The sequence below is a fragment of the Crotalus tigris genome, unplaced genomic scaffold, assembly GCF_016545835.1.
Source record: "Crotalus tigris isolate CLP2741 ecotype Arizona unplaced genomic scaffold, ASM1654583v1 scf7180000019642.961951, whole genome shotgun sequence".
Lineage (NCBI taxonomy): Eukaryota > Metazoa > Chordata > Lepidosauria > Squamata > Viperidae > Crotalus > Crotalus tigris.
In genome coordinates this window covers 865,037-880,805 of record NW_024097636.1, presented here as the reverse complement: position 1 = coordinate 880,805, position 15,769 = coordinate 865,037, and the positions used below count along the sequence as shown (strand labels likewise).

Genomic DNA, 15,769 nt, shown 5'->3' with positions numbered 1-15,769 from the left:
TCCTAGATATTAATATTTAGTTCTCTTGATCCACCTTTCCCCCTTCTTGAATATTAGAGACGGTTTTCTGAGTCAGCCTAGATTTCTCAAAGATAATACATAAATATTCAGCTACACCATAATATAGCTCCTTAAGTACACTAAATACATTCTGGTTCTGGAGATTAAAACTAAAATAAACATGTTTACCGAACCATATTTTACCAATGTCTTTTTTATTAATTAATAATATAAAATACAAACATGCAAAAGAAAATAGTAGGGAAGATAGGGGAAGAAAAAGGAAAGGGAAAAGTATAGGAAAAGGAAAAAAGAATAACTATAACTATATAACAACAAACCTATCTAATAGTAAACCCCAAAATCAAAGTTTATTAAGTGGTTTCCAAGTAGAAACAAAAGTAATTGAATTTGTTTCTTTAATCTAAACAGTCAATTTAGCCATGTCTGCTAATTCCATCAACTTTTGTAGCCAGTCTCAAGCTTCATTCTGCTTTTTAAATTTCCTAATATAATTCATACTTTCTTATTAGAAAAGTTTGAATCAAAATAGTGATCAAGTAGCTCAACCTTTTGTTGTTGTTTTTGTTGCCTGAAAACATTTTGCATTTTGAGCAGCTGATATATTGATTCTTTTGTCTTCCTTTTGCTTATGAACATTTTCTTAGAATCTTTCACCATTTCATCTCATTTCTAACTATTAGCTTTCCTGACAGTATTTTTCTATTTTGGGGCTAGAAAATTGAGTAAGTCAGGGATTGGAGCCAGAAAGTGTAGTAACAATAGTCATCCAAATTATATGGTCTCCTTATTTTGTTCTATAAGGTATGATAGTGTTGCTCACATGCTTAATCTATTGCACTTTGTTGTTTTTCCTGCACTTACTGAGTAGCAGTTATGTTTTGTGTTAGGAGGTGAAACTACCTAATTGACCTTGCGTGTTACGAAGGGTCAGTCTGGTCAGTTATTGGTTGGGAGACAACTTAGAAATTCTAGAGCTGTTGGAATGATTAGGAAATTGAATAAATATTGTGAAAAAAGCAATAGCTATCTACTTTATTACTAACAAAGCTGCATAGATGCAGTCACAAGGAACTGGAGGAGTGGGGTGGAAGAGCTCCAATGTAAAAATTGTTTCTCATAGGATCTGGTCATAGGAAAGCTTCTTCTAAACTATTGGCTAATGAGATGCTAATGTATTTAACACTTTTATCTATTTTCCTAATGACTGATGTTGGAATTATTCCCCACAGAAAAATAAACATTGCAGCAGAAGTGAAATTGATTGCTGATACTGTGATAAGTTATAATGGTGCTACAGAAAGATGGATGAAAGTGGCTTCATCTAGAATGTGGATATAAAAGTGACAGCTGTGTGCCATAAAATATGGTGAACTGTGTTTTGTTTCTCAAATCCATTTCATATAGAAATAGAAATATAATCGTGCTTTGATTATATTTGAAATTAATATAAAACCTGCTTAAGAAAAGAAAAAGGCTACAAACCAAGAGATTTATTCAAAAAATACTTCAGGGAAAATACTTTGTCAAAGAGTTGTAATAATTACAAAACCATTTTTAAATGCAACATTTTAATCTGAAATTACTCATTGCTCTTTTCTATAGAACAACCTTTGCCAAGGTTGTTAGTCATAGTGTATCCTCCAGATACACTATGACTAAAATCTGAAATTACAGTCCTAAAATATGGCTTGTGTCCAATTGTCTGGTCCATTTTATAAAGATGCATGGCTTAAATTTTATAACTCCCCTGTAAACTTTAGGCATTCTGGTCTGTTCTGTGTACAGATGCTGTTAGCTGACCAATATAACTCAATTACTTTCAATGTGCTTGTTCTATTTTACTGTTTTCAAAATTCACAATGACCTAACCCAGGGGTAGGCAACCTTGGCTCTTTTATGACTCGTGGACTTCAACTCCCAGAATTCCTGAGCCAGCTGGCTCAGAAATTCTGGGAGTTGAAGTCCACGAGTCATAAAAGAGCCAAGGTTGCCTACCCCTGACCTAATCATATCAACCATATTGCTATTTCTGTTTAATTTGTTCATTTTATTTTATACTTTTAAAATACTTATTTTGCTTTTAATGGGACCTTGGTCAATGCCTTCAATATATTCTATATGATGTATCAGGAATCCAGTATCCATCATCCATCTCTTATTTTAAAAATCAGCAAGATAGTGCGTGTAGATTTCAGGACTCCCACAAACCATAGGGGTTTTTTTTAATTGCTGAAAACTTATAAGATCTTAGTCAAGAATGTTCAAAACTTTCAAAATCTCAATGAAATTTTAGAAAATGTTGGTAGTCATTTCTGAAATCACCTGGGCTTTTGGCAGTCTCACATTAGATCTTGTACAGTTTAGCTTTTGAGTTATGGTGTGTTTTTTGTAGAATTGGGCATGAAAGCATTTCAACAACAAAGCAGCTGTGTCTCCGAAAATCTTCAGTAATTGGCTACAAAAAGCTGGACAGCAACTAAATAACAGCTAATTGTATCCTCATCTAACGGTCCTTTGGATTTTTGCAGCTCAAACTGTAGTCTGACCATGCCCATTGAGGTTGATGGAAGTTGGAGAATGCTAGATTGTCTATTCTAGCATAGGCATTGGCCTCTTTGCATACCATATTTAACTGACTTTTGAATTAACTCAACCAATTAATCCAAACAGTTTACATTTAGCCTCAGAAAGTGTCTTGCTCTAGCGTAAAGAAACTCCTCCTCAACCCAGTGTTATGCTAATTATTTTTAGGGAGCATTATGTGTCTTTTCTGTCCATAATTGGGAAAAAGTTGTTGGAGAAGCCCCATAAAAATGCAGAATACCCAACCTTCCAGTTCTGTAGTTTTGATCCTCTGCAACCATGAGGGAAAGGGAACTAAAATAGGAGGACTTTATGGGGAGAGTGTTGAGTATTTTTGAACCTGTTCATAATCGTATAATATACAAGTATTCTCCTCATGATGGAAAATAATAAAAATGGCAGGAAATGGGATAGGAGAGGAATTATAGCTTCTTTTTTAGCAACCAAACAAGGCCGTAATTGGTTTCTTCTTATCTTGGAAATGGGACCAGTTTTGTCCTGGCTTCTCCTACTCAAAGGTTTCAGAGCCATGCAGGATAGCTACTTTAGGAAAAATGACTAACATAAAAACATTGTCTGAGTTTATACAACACTGTAGCTGGTGCATAATGCAAATTCAGCTAGTATAGTTAGCCTATGGTTCAGTATTCTATAGCAACACTGACAACTGCATTCATTAACTAAGCCATTTAGCTAGTTGTGGCTTAGGGTGCTGTGCCACATGAACAATGCTCTGTGCCTGTATGCAGTTTATGCTGCTCAGAACCTTATGGAGCTTGAAATTGCTTAGATCCAGTTCAACAATTAGAAAAAAAAATCTTGGGTGAGCAAAAATAAGATAATTTTAATATATTCCATAGAAAAATGGATTGTTGAGAACACAGAGAATAGAATATATAAGACAGAATAACCAATCTAGGAGCAAAAGTATTTGAGCTTTTCCACCAAACTGGAAATCAGTAAATCTCAGAGCACTTTGAGATTTAGAAGCTTACTTTATTTGAACTATTTTAAAACAAACACAAAATGCCAATATCAAATATCAGCATGAGATATCCTACATGGTATCCCAGATTCTCAGAGATACTGTAGTCAAACAGCCTTTTTGTTAGCAAAAGCATCTAAAAATGAGGGTTTCAAGATGGCAGCCAGGACAATCAAAGCTTTGCTCATTTTATGTTTATAAAATGAGTTTTGATCATGTGATTGTGGCCCCCATCTTTTTTACCCCTCCCATTGACACTGTCTATCACTATTTATTCATTTCTTTTTCGATTCCTATGTGAGAGTTGTGATGTGGAGATTGAGAGTTTTCCTAAACAACAGTTTTCCACTTGCTTATTCATTGTCACCTAACCATGCAATAAACAAGGTTGAAAACATGTTATTTATAGATATTAAAAAATAGACCTGAAACAGTTCCATTAAATTATTATGGTCTTTCAGTAGTAGGAAATCTCTTGGAGATAGCTTGGAGAAAAGAGCAATTCCTAATGGAGCAAGTGAGAATTCCCAGATGATCCTTGCAGAAGTCTCTCAATATCTTTGAGAATAGATATTCTCAACCGTGCAAGATGCTCAGTTTTACAGACTTTTGCTATTGAAATTATCTTCTTGCTAAAGTTGTTGCATAGACTTAAAACTGGAAATGCAATTCAAGTAATTCCAGGCTATGCTGAAGTAGAATTTAATAGAAGTGATCTGCTTTATTTTCATATAAACCATACAGACTACTGTAGCAGGATTGATTGGAATTCTTAATGGAGTTTGTACATGGTATACGAATTACCAGGAAGTTCAGCTAACTAAGGTGAGATGACAGAGAAGGATTGAGTCTGATAGGAACAATCCTACTTTGCTAAAAAGGCATATAATATTTGCCTGAAAATAAATATATACTAGAAGAAGGTATTCCAAAGTCCCAATTAAGACTCTGCCAGTTGGGACCTGTTGCAGTATCATGGCAATAAGCTTTAAAAATACGTTCCCAAGGGAGGCATCTCTCATTATGTTATCTCTGATCCACAGGTTGCAACTTGTTGAGTTGTTGGATTAATTCAGTATTAGAAAAATGAGTTTGTATTTTTATTTTTCATGCTTTGGAAAACAGATGCATAATAATGTAACTCCATATGAGATTATTTCCTACAATCATAATAGTAAAAGTGGGTGGAGGGATGGATATGGCAATAGAAGGAAAAATGAACTGTTTCTGGTCTGACTATTAGTAGTTATTGAAAAAATATCTACCTAATATATCTTTGCTTTAAACAATATTTTACTGTTGTTCGTTTCACTGATATCTTTTATTTCAAAATACAAGAAGTAACAAATACAGTTATACAGAAAAAAAATCTTTAAAAAATAATGGAAATCAAAGAAAAAAAGGATAAAAACTCCAAGCAAACAAAGAAAAGAGAAAAACCCCTAAAATATTTATGAAATTTATTAATAGTCATTGGTTTACTAATACCATGTAGTATTATAATGTTAGTATTATTGTATTGTTGTAAAATATCCAAAAGCTCTGCAAAGTAGTACATTCTTGGCTTCATTCTTAAATTAATAGAAAATATGCCAAGATGGATAAATCACACATTTCAAAAAAAAACATTTGTTAACATCTGGAATAATGTCATGTTTCCAATTTCTCAATATAATTAATTTAGCCATTCTCCATGCTTGATAAAAATTCTTGATATGAAGTCAGATTCCAAAACTTTGGTGTATAATTTAATATCACATTAACATCTTTAACATTTAAAGATTTTTCCATAAATATACTTATATACAAATAATCCTCACCAACTGCCTTGTTGGCTGTTGGAAGTTATAATGGTACTGAAAAAGTAGACTTATGGCCAGTCCTTGAACTTGCAGCTGTCTCAGCATCCCTGCAAAGACGTGATTGTGGTTCAGCACTTCACAACTGGTGCAATGGTCATAGCATCTTGTAGTCACGATTGCCATTTGTGACATTCACAGCTGGATTTCAACCAGCAAAGTCAATGAGAAGTTGGCAGGAAATCATTGTCATGTGATATTGTACTTAATGACCTGTGGTGATTTCCTTAATGACTGCCACAGAACGATGCTGTGAGTCTGGTGCATTCATGTTATTTTTATGGCCACATCATTTACCGGTGGATTTGCCAGGCCCAATTGCAGTTAGCAAGTGAAAACAACCTGTGCATTAAAATACCATTCCAAAAAGGTACCAGATATTTACATGACCATATCATCTAAGTTACTGAACCTTCATTTTTAAAGTAAATCTGATGCCCATCCTTTCAAGTATATTTCTTAGGGAGTCTAAATACATTTTTTGATAAACCCAAGTTCAGTTTCAAATCTGTTAATACAGTTAAACTTTTTTAAGGTTATAAAGCCATAACTGGGACATTATCAGAGACTCCATTCTTTAGTCCATAGGTGAATATCCCAAGAATGTCACTTCAAAATCATTCTTTGAGTTTTCAATAGACATAGCTTATGGATTTCATGGATTCCATCGAACAAAAGAGCATCACAGGTGTCTTTGAAGAGGACAAAGCATATGACCCAGGACTCCATGTGGTTCATTGAGCCAAGTTAATGGTTCATTAATTGAAGACATAGAAAGTCATAGGAATCCCATTAAGTAGCCAGTGGGCGCATGAATCCTGTGTGGAGCCAAGGGGTATTGTGGGAGGGGCCACTGTGGTGCTCTGGAATGTGGGTGGGAGAAAAAGCAGGAGTGTGAGGAACTTCCAAATTCATGCAGGCTTTCCCATTAATTTTGTTTCAGAGGAATTGGCAGGAAACATTGGAAATTGTGATTGCACGACCACAGATCACCGCAGCATCATAATCGAGCACCCAGATCATGATCACATGACCACATGGATATTGGATTGGCCACAACTTTGTAAGTCCCCCCTCATTCAGCACCATTTGAATGACCAGTGAACAAGTGGTCAGAACGTATACTGCCACTGTAGTGAGCTGTGAAGATCAAATTATATTTGACGTGAGAGAAATCCTTAAAACAATCCTTACAAAATAAATAGTTGAAAGTCATGATCCTGGCTTCCACCCAAACTTTCCAATGCAATATTTTGCCACCTATTTTCAGAATCAAATGTTTCCAAAGAGTTAAATATTCATATGTCTCATTAAACCCAATCTATGCTCCAAGGTTTTCTCACCATTTGCAGTCGTGGAAATAAATCACCTTTTCTGCTATACGTTGTATAATAGGAGAAATAATAGCTTTCCAGCACAGGACATAAAGGATAGTATTCTACTATATTTTTATTCTATATACTGATAGCTGATGAATATAATCCTAAAGATATACTTGAAAATCAGATAGATAAAAGGCACCTTCCCCAAATGGTAATTTTAATTTAGCTAAAGAAAATGATGATCCATTATTCCAAATAAATTTCCTATGTAATCCATCAATCTGAAGGAAAAATACTTTGTATTAACATAGGGATACCTTTAAATACATAAATAAAGTGAGGGGCAATATTCATTTTAATAACATTACTTTTACCCCTCATTAATAACATTACTATTATCCCAGGTTAATGGGATTTTAACTCAACTTTGTATCTTAATTCAATGTTTTCTAAAACTTTGGTTTTTTTCACATACTGGGAAATATGTTGAAATATGTGAAATACCAAATATTTAACACAGTCAGTAGAAGTCACAAAATCCAATAATTTAGATAACCACATTGATATATTTGGACCCAAAAGAAGTAAACAAGATTCATCCCAATTAATCTTATAATCAGAATACTTTCCAAAATCTTATACTACCTTTATAAAATTACACAGAGTTAGAATACTTATTCAAAACTGCTGAAACATCATCAGTATATAGAAATATTTTCTACTCAACCCCTGCCAATGTAATACCTTTAATGCTTAATCACTGCCTTATAAGAATATCCAAAGGATCAAATTAAATAGTAAGGGTGAAAATTAGCAGTCCTGCTGAATACCATGTTGTAACTGAAAAGAGCCCAAAATTTACTATTTTATAATTTGCACTGAGTTGCAAACATTTATTTGTTTGTTTGTTTGTTGTTTGTTTGTATTTATATTTCATATTTCTAACCTAGGAAGACCTTTACTTAACTTTGTGTTGTGCACCAATGATGCCTTTTCCTGAATGGGGGGGTGCTCTCTGTTCGGTTTCTCTTGCCCTGATCATCTCCTGTTTGAACTATTGCAGCACACTCTATATGGGGCTACCATTAGCTGAAAGCTTCAGCTGGTACAAAGTCCAACTGTGCAAGCAATTTTAGGCCCCCAAAGAAGGACACATGTAATACCTCTGCTTCACGAGCTGCACTGAGTGCTAGTTTGCTTCCTGGTCCAATTCAGGGTGTTGGTTGTGTCTTATAAAGCTCTATATAGATGGGGCCAGGGTACCTATAGAACCATATTTGTCCCATTATATCGGCCTGTCCCACTCAGTCAGATAGGGAAGGTATGTTGCAGACCCAGTCAGTTAAAGAATTCTGATTGTGGAGTCTAGGAAGAGAGCCTTCTCTGCTGTTGTTCCCATCTTATGGAATATTCTTCCCCCAGAGGTGAGCGAGGCCACCATTCTCCTGGTCTGAAAAGCTCTGTGGCCTTGCATGGGGAGCCCAAGGGAGCACACAGCCATGGGGCTGGTTAGTCCCCTGAAAGCCCTCCCTTTGTTTTTTTAACTAATTTTAATCTCTTGCCTTCTCTTAATTTTTTAAAATTTTTTACACATACTGTTTTATATTGTACACCTCCTAGAGTCCATTTTTGAGGGAGTTGGCAGTACAGAAGTATGAAAAATAAATAAATATAAATAGTTGGTATTGGTAGTCCTTGACTTACAATCACAATTGGGAACAGAATTTCCAATGCTAAGCAATGGGATCATAAAACAAAATATCACATATTGTTAGCGATGATGGTTCTAGTAGTCTTAGATGAGATCATTAAGCCAGGACAGTAACATCGGTAAGTAAGGACCTCATGTTTCTCTTGCCTTGCTGTGCTTGCCTTTACTTCAACTTCCCCAAGCAGCAGGCACATGGCAGGAGATGGCAGGGGTCTGTGGCAGAACGCAGGGCACCCAGCATGGCAGAGATGAGGAAGATAGATGGGCAGGGGGAGTTGAAGCACCCTTGCGGTTGTAAGCGAAGGTAAACTACCAAGTGCCCGATTTTGATTACCCTGTCCACAGTGACCACAGGACAATGCAACAACTTTAACTTTGGGGACCAGGTATAAGCCTCACCCCTTTTTTTTAGCACAGCCATACTTTCAAACAGTTGCTGAATGAATGATTGTAAGCTGAAGACTACCTGTATTTTGCCAAACTTAATCTTTTTCAAAATACATATAGGCTTATTATTTACCTATGTATATATTCTTTAAATCTAATTTTGATTCAGCAGACAATGTTATATTTCTACATGAGGTTTTAGACTATGTCACCTTGGCTTGTTGCTGCAAAAAGTAATTTAATCAAAGAGAAGGGCAAAGAAAATAATCAAATTGCTTGTGCTTCTTTTAAATGAAGGCTTGACAATAATACTATTATCGGCTTCAAGAGAAACTAAAGGCATCAGTATTCAAAGGAAGAGCCATTGTCACTTGAGTCTTGCAGAATGCTTTTCAATTAAAAAAGCAAACCTCATAAAAAGCCTTAGAAATGGGCTTCATTGAAAGAGAACTGAAGGAAGTTGCTTGGTATTTGACAACAATAGCTACAGTGATTTGTAATCATGAAGGGCAGAAGATAACATATAATTTATATTGGTAAAAATAGAGGGATGAGTGGAATTTGTGCAGTCATTCTCCTATCTCTGCACAATGTCATTTCTCAAAAACATCCTCACTTTAACAAACTACAGCCGTCTCCAGTCTTATAAGCCTTTTTTATTTGCTTTTTTATTTGCTTCTTTCCTGTTGTTTCAGCAGTGGAGAATAAACATTTTTTATTTTTGTTTTTAACCAAGAGACCAAACTAGATTTCTGCTTGTTCATTAGTGATGTAGGGTTGGGATTTTGGATTTATTAATAATTACATCTCTGCTTAATAATAAATTGTTGTGCATAGTTATGCTGATACAGCTTTTAAAATTGTTTTGTTACATACTGTATTCATCCTCTGAAAAACATTTTATTTTGAAAAAATGTATTTTAAATGGCTTAATAAATAAATGACAAGCTTATTAGATACCTCGTATCAGAGTTCCTTTTTTTTTGAAGTAGCTAGCCAAAGATACTATCTATACAACTACTAGCCACTGTTAGTCAAAGATGCTGCATGTACAACTACCAAATTATCATTAAAACAAAAGTATATATTATTCTATATCATTAAAATAGGAGGGGGGAGAACGAATTTTGTAGAAGATTAAATCACTACCATGCCCCTTGTCACATTGTAAATATCAATTTAATTTAAAATAGCAGCAGGTGCTGTTCATTTTGAAGTGACTCACGTGTAAATATTGCATCTGCCTTTATAGGAAATGATGTGCGAACAAAATCTGTAGCTGCTATGATTAGTAGTTGCTGATCTTTAAAGATAAGTTGACAAGATTAAAAGAGGGAAAGTGGGAAAATGCGTCACTTTCTGAAAGAGAAACTTTCTCCAGTTCCCAGAAGTAATGAGGCTGTAAATAAAAATGATTGTAATGAATCATTTCTCTTAAGTACAGCAACTTATCAGAAAAAAACATGAAGGGCCTTAAAGATTGTGGTTGAGGTCATCAGGGGAAGCCAAATACAGTGCAGAAAGCACATAGAAAATAAGTATTTGTCTTGGCTTGTTTAGATGAACTAACAATTGAACCCTGTTGAGTTTCTATCTAACCATTCCATGGAATTGTTGGTTATTATTTTAGAGTATTCCCTTGCTTGTTGTTTCTGGGGTCCAAATGCTACTTCCAATAGCTTTCTGTGCCCTGAGGTGATTGTCTGGCACTCAGCCTTGGATAGCCTTTGACACTTCCATAGCATCTAAGGGCAGACAAGAAGCAATGGGTGGAAGTTCGTCAGAGGAAGATTCAGCCTGGAAATAAGGAGGAATTCCCTGAGTAAGAATGATTAATGTATGGAACAGCTAGCCTCTTGGGGTTGTGGGTGCTCCATCACTGGAGTTTTTCAAGAAAAGATTGGATAACCATTTGTCCAGAATGGTATAAGGACTCCTGCCTTGGGCAGGGGATAAGAATAGACATCCAAGGTCCCTTCCAGTCCTATGCTAGGGTTCTAGGACTTTGTGTGAAGCTTTTCTTCTCCAACTATGGCTTCCTATCTTTCCAATTATTTCCTCCATGTAGGCCTCAAAATTAGGGGCCACTACACAGGGGCTTGGAGCATTTCCTCACAGTTTTGAAGTCTTGCACGAGAATAGTCTCCATCAGCTTCACTAATTAACCATTAGTTCTTGATGAGAAGAATTTTAGCTTTGCCAAGTAGATCCTCACAGGGCTTGCAAAAGTACATTTTATTTATCTTAACATGTGATAGAGGGGCTTTATATCAGGAACTGAAAAGGCATATTAAGCAGGCTGGGACACTGTAAATACATGGTAGCTGATTTCATCTATGGCTAATTCTGAGGATTGATACAACCAGTTGATTTGAATGAGATTTATAATTGGAAGGACTGATCATGGGCTTATAGTAAGCATCCATTGCTTACCGAATAGAGTTAAAAGAGACCTTGTAGGTCTTCTAATCTAGTCCAACCCTTGATCAAGCAGGAAACCCTATACCATTTCAGACAAATGGCTGTCCAATCTCTTCTTAAAAATCTCCAGTGATGAAGCACCCACAACTTCTGGAGGCGAGCCATTCCACTGATTAATTTTTCTCACTGTTAGGAAGTTTCTCCTCGATTCTAGGCCCTCAAATATTGGAACACTGCTATCATGTCACCCCTAGTCTTTCTTTTCTCTAAACTAGCTATATCCAATTCCTACAATCGTTCTTCATGTTTTAGTCGCCAGGCCTTTAATCATCTTAGTTGCTCTTCTCTGCACTTTTTCCCAAAGTCTCTTTATATGGGTTGATGTGAAGCAAGACTTTGAAAAGGATTTTCTTTTTATAGCACAGTTCCAGAGTGTTATACTATTTTCTGTTCTAGAATCATAGAGTTATTTAGTTCAACCTTCTGCTCAGTACAAGATGTGGTAAAATTATTGCAGAGATTACTTACAAACTTCCAAGGTACAAACTTTCATCAGCATGGACAAATCTGTCTGAAACTCCAGCCTAGAAGATCCAGAAAGTCAGGAGAAGGTTAGTTTACAGTACACTACATACATACTCTTATTTGGATCTATGAACAAAATGGATCTACAAAATGGATCTATGAACAGAATCTCAGAACATAACCTGTTGAAAACCTTTAGTGAAGGTGCCATTGTTCCACTGGGTGACAGCTTGTTCAGTCAGAAAGTTCCTCCTGATGTACTTCCTTACTCCCTTGTAGTTTTAACCAATTGGCTCTGCTCTTGCTCTCTGGGGTAATAAAGAATCAATCTGCCACTTCTGTGTGGCAATCCTACTGATATTTGATGTTAACCCTCTATCGTCTTTTCCATAGGCCAATACATCCAGATCCTTTAGCCATTCCTCCTAGAATTTGGCTTCCAAAGCCCTCGCCATTTTGGTAGACCTTCTCTGAATTTACTCCAATTTTTCAGTGTCATTTTTGAATAGTGGTACCCAGAATAGTAAACACTTTCCCAAAAAAGTCTGACTGGGAGAGTAGAATGAAACAATTGCTTCTGGGGTCCAATAATTATTTCTGAACATCCCAAGAACGCATTCCCAAATACCATTTTCCTTTTTAGCAGCTTCATTGCATTGCTAGTTCATGTTTAACTCCTGGTTAACAAGGACATTCAGATCTTTATCAAGTCATACATCCCTCATTCTCTTCCTTATGTGTACATTTCTCATAACCAGATTCTCCCTGTTAAATTCTACCTTATTAATTTCATCTCAGATTCAAGCCTAATCTTAAATATTCTGTTCTTCACTTAAAGTATTAGCCATCCCTCCCAGCTTTGTATCACCTGTCCCTCAATATCCTTATCCAAGTCATCGCCAACATAGTGAACTGTACAAGACTCAGGACCCAGCTTCTGAGGTTAAAGTTGAACTATCAACAAAAATTTGGAGGATTTGGTCACTCAGCCAACTGTAAGTTTATCTCATAATAAATTTATCTCATAGGTATCATCCTGATGATGCTTTCCCACTTTTTGAAGAAGAATATCATGAGACACTCTGTCTAAGTCTTTATGGACATTTCCCTGATCCCTCAAGCTAGTATCTCTATTAAAAAGTTAGTTTGGTTCAATTTAAGACAATTTCATGCCTATCCAAGCACTCAAAAAAAGTGCTATTTGTTAATCTTGCCCAGTAGAGGTATTGAGCTGACAGATCAATAGTTTCCAGCACTTCCTTCCTTCCTTCTCTTTTTAAAGGTGGGGCTACATAGGGTCATGCCCTATCTTTTGGGATTAACATAAAACAGGAGTTAAGTTGTGCCTTCTCACTATCATTCGTTACTGATTTATTCCTCCTTACAATGGACCTACAACCCTTTTGCCTTTCCTTTTATTTCTAATGTAGCAAAAAAAACCCCACCTCTTTTTTTTTTACTATCTTCATTAGTCTGAGCTCATTCTGAAGTTAGCCTTCTTGACAGTTTGTGGGGACTTCCTTGTATTCTTCATAAGTTATGTCTCCCTTGTTCTGTTTCCTATCCATGTCATTTGGTTTCTTCATTATTTTAGAGTGTTCCACATGAATCTGGGCAGGTCTGTTTAAATTTTTCCTTTTTTTTCTTTCTTGTGAGAATTGTTTGCAACTGAGCTTTTAAGTATCCCCTTTTATAGGATTTCTCATCCTTGCTGGATAGCTTTCTTCTTTAGGAATTCTAAGTCATTGGATCTGAGCCATCTTGTCTTTGAATTCATGAAAATGAATTCTTCTGAAATTTAGTATGCAAGTCAGATTTTTGTTAGCTTCCTATCCTCTGGATATTATAAATTCAAGGATAGCATGATCATTTCCCCCCAAGATGCTGGTCAACATCACTCCTTCGATCAGTTCCTTAGTTAAAATAAATTCCAGGATAACAGACACCCTTCTCTCCCACTTTCTGAGAAATTAAATTGTCACCAAGAGAGGAAAAGAAATGTGTTGGACCTCTAGACAGAATTATATATCCAGGTAATGTAGGATGGTAGAGGACAGGAAGACCTGGAGGAACATTGTCCATGGGGTCACGATGGGTCAGACACGACTTCACAATTAAGAGCAACAATGTTAGGATAATTAGAATAGAATAGAACTGGAAGGAACCTTGGAAGTCTTCTAGTCCAGCCCCCTGCTCAAGCAGGAGAACTGATACCATCTCAGACAGGTGATTGTCCGGTCTCTTCTTGAAAATTTCCAGTGATGGAGCGTCCACGATTTCTGACATCCCCCATTATCACTCTTGCGTGTCTTTTTGAAAAATTGGTCACCTGATACAGAAAAACCTCATTTGTTTCTCCTGCCTGCCAATGACATCTGTAATACACTTCCACAATCAAGTTGCTTTTGTTTCTCCCTGTTTTTAGGCTTGTCCAAAGACTTACAACAAGGTTTCTATTGTAAATATCTGTTTGAATATATTTTTCTTAATATAGTTTGACTTCTTTGACTTTCTCCTGGGTCTGTCCTTTTTGAATAAATGATATCCTTTGGGTGCTATGTGGCAATCCTGACTCTCATCCCATCAAGTGCCAGTAATGCCTGTTATATTATATTCATTTTCCTGAGTTATCATCCCTAGTTCTCTGTTTATTTCCCATATTCTTTGGTATAGAAATAGCTGAAATTTTGAGTACCACTTACTGATATCTCTGTGATAATGTCCTGTAAAAACTTGAGTCTCCATCCTTGCCTCTTGCTTCTTCAGTTGTGTCCTGTCTTCTTGGTCTCGGTTCTTCACTTTTGCTTTTGCCATCCTTCCGTTTTAGTTTGACATGCCAAACGCTTCCTTCCAGTTTTTGTAAGATGTTTCTTCTCCTCCTCCTCCATATTTCTACTACTAATACAGTACAACTATTACTTCTACAACTACCACTAAACCTTTTGCCAGGATGCAATGAAATAAGTAAAGAGAGATCTAGTTAAGTCTGGACAAATCTCTGAACCTGAACTCAAGAAAGGTTCATAAGAAGCTGTTTATTAGTATATATTTGCTAGTCTGTGACCGTAATAAAAATTGATTGATTGCCATATTGTATTCAGGGGTAAGCAAGCTTGGCTCTTTTATGACTCATGGACTTCAACTCCCAGAATTCCTGAACCAGCCAGCTCAGGAATTCTTGGAGTTGAAGTCCACGAGTCATAAAAGAGCCAAGGTTGCCTACCCTGGTATAGGTATATTCCAATGGTTCGGGATGCATTCATATACAGTACTTTTTCATTTATGAGATTTAGGAGCTTGGGGTGATATGTGACTGCAACTAATTATTCTATCAGCACATCATGAAAAGCCACGTTATTTGTTTGGTTATGATCATGTAATGTGCAAAGCTGTGATTAAGCAAAATTGGATTGTGTGACAATTCAGCCAATACTTTATGAATGGTAGCACTAGAGTGTTCAGTTGGGAAGCATCCCAGATGGTTTCATGATCTATTTCTTGCTAAAGCACCGGAGATAATCACACTGAACGGCAAGGATAGAATTCTAAAAGGTCTTCCCCACAGATAGCACCACTTTTTCCCCAGTAAATTTGGGAAAGCCCATGGGGCAACTTGACACCATCAATATTCTAATAAGGCCACATTTGCATGTTTCATTTTCCAATTAAGAATGCAGGCATGTCTTGAATATTTGCCACATTCTTCTGTTCAGCCCTCCCGGTTTTCCACTGGATTCCACCCATTTTTTTTAATTCTTGGAAAATCTAGCATTTATATTCCAATCTTTCACTCAACTACGGGGAGTATAGCTTCAATGTGGATTTTTGAATGGATTTTTGAAATAGTCAGGCTTTAGATTTAGGGAGGCTCACATTTTATAAAAGTGTCATAGTCTTGTTACAAGATATTAGTAGGTATAATATTAGGAATCGAATTGTGGTAGAATATTAA

The 15,769-nt window shown here is 36.1% G+C and overlaps 1 long non-coding RNA gene across 1 annotated transcript in view; it reads left to right on the top strand.

Annotated features, from left to right (window-relative positions):
• The window catches only part of LOC120317398, a 34,781-nt gene that overhangs the window by 11,760 nt on the left and 7,252 nt on the right, over positions 1–15,769 (top strand). Inside the window, exon 2 of the long non-coding RNA XR_005559227.1 lies at positions 6,395–6,514. This is a non-coding gene — a long non-coding RNA (uncharacterized LOC120317398). The remainder of the gene's footprint in view (positions 1–6,394; positions 6,515–15,769) is intronic.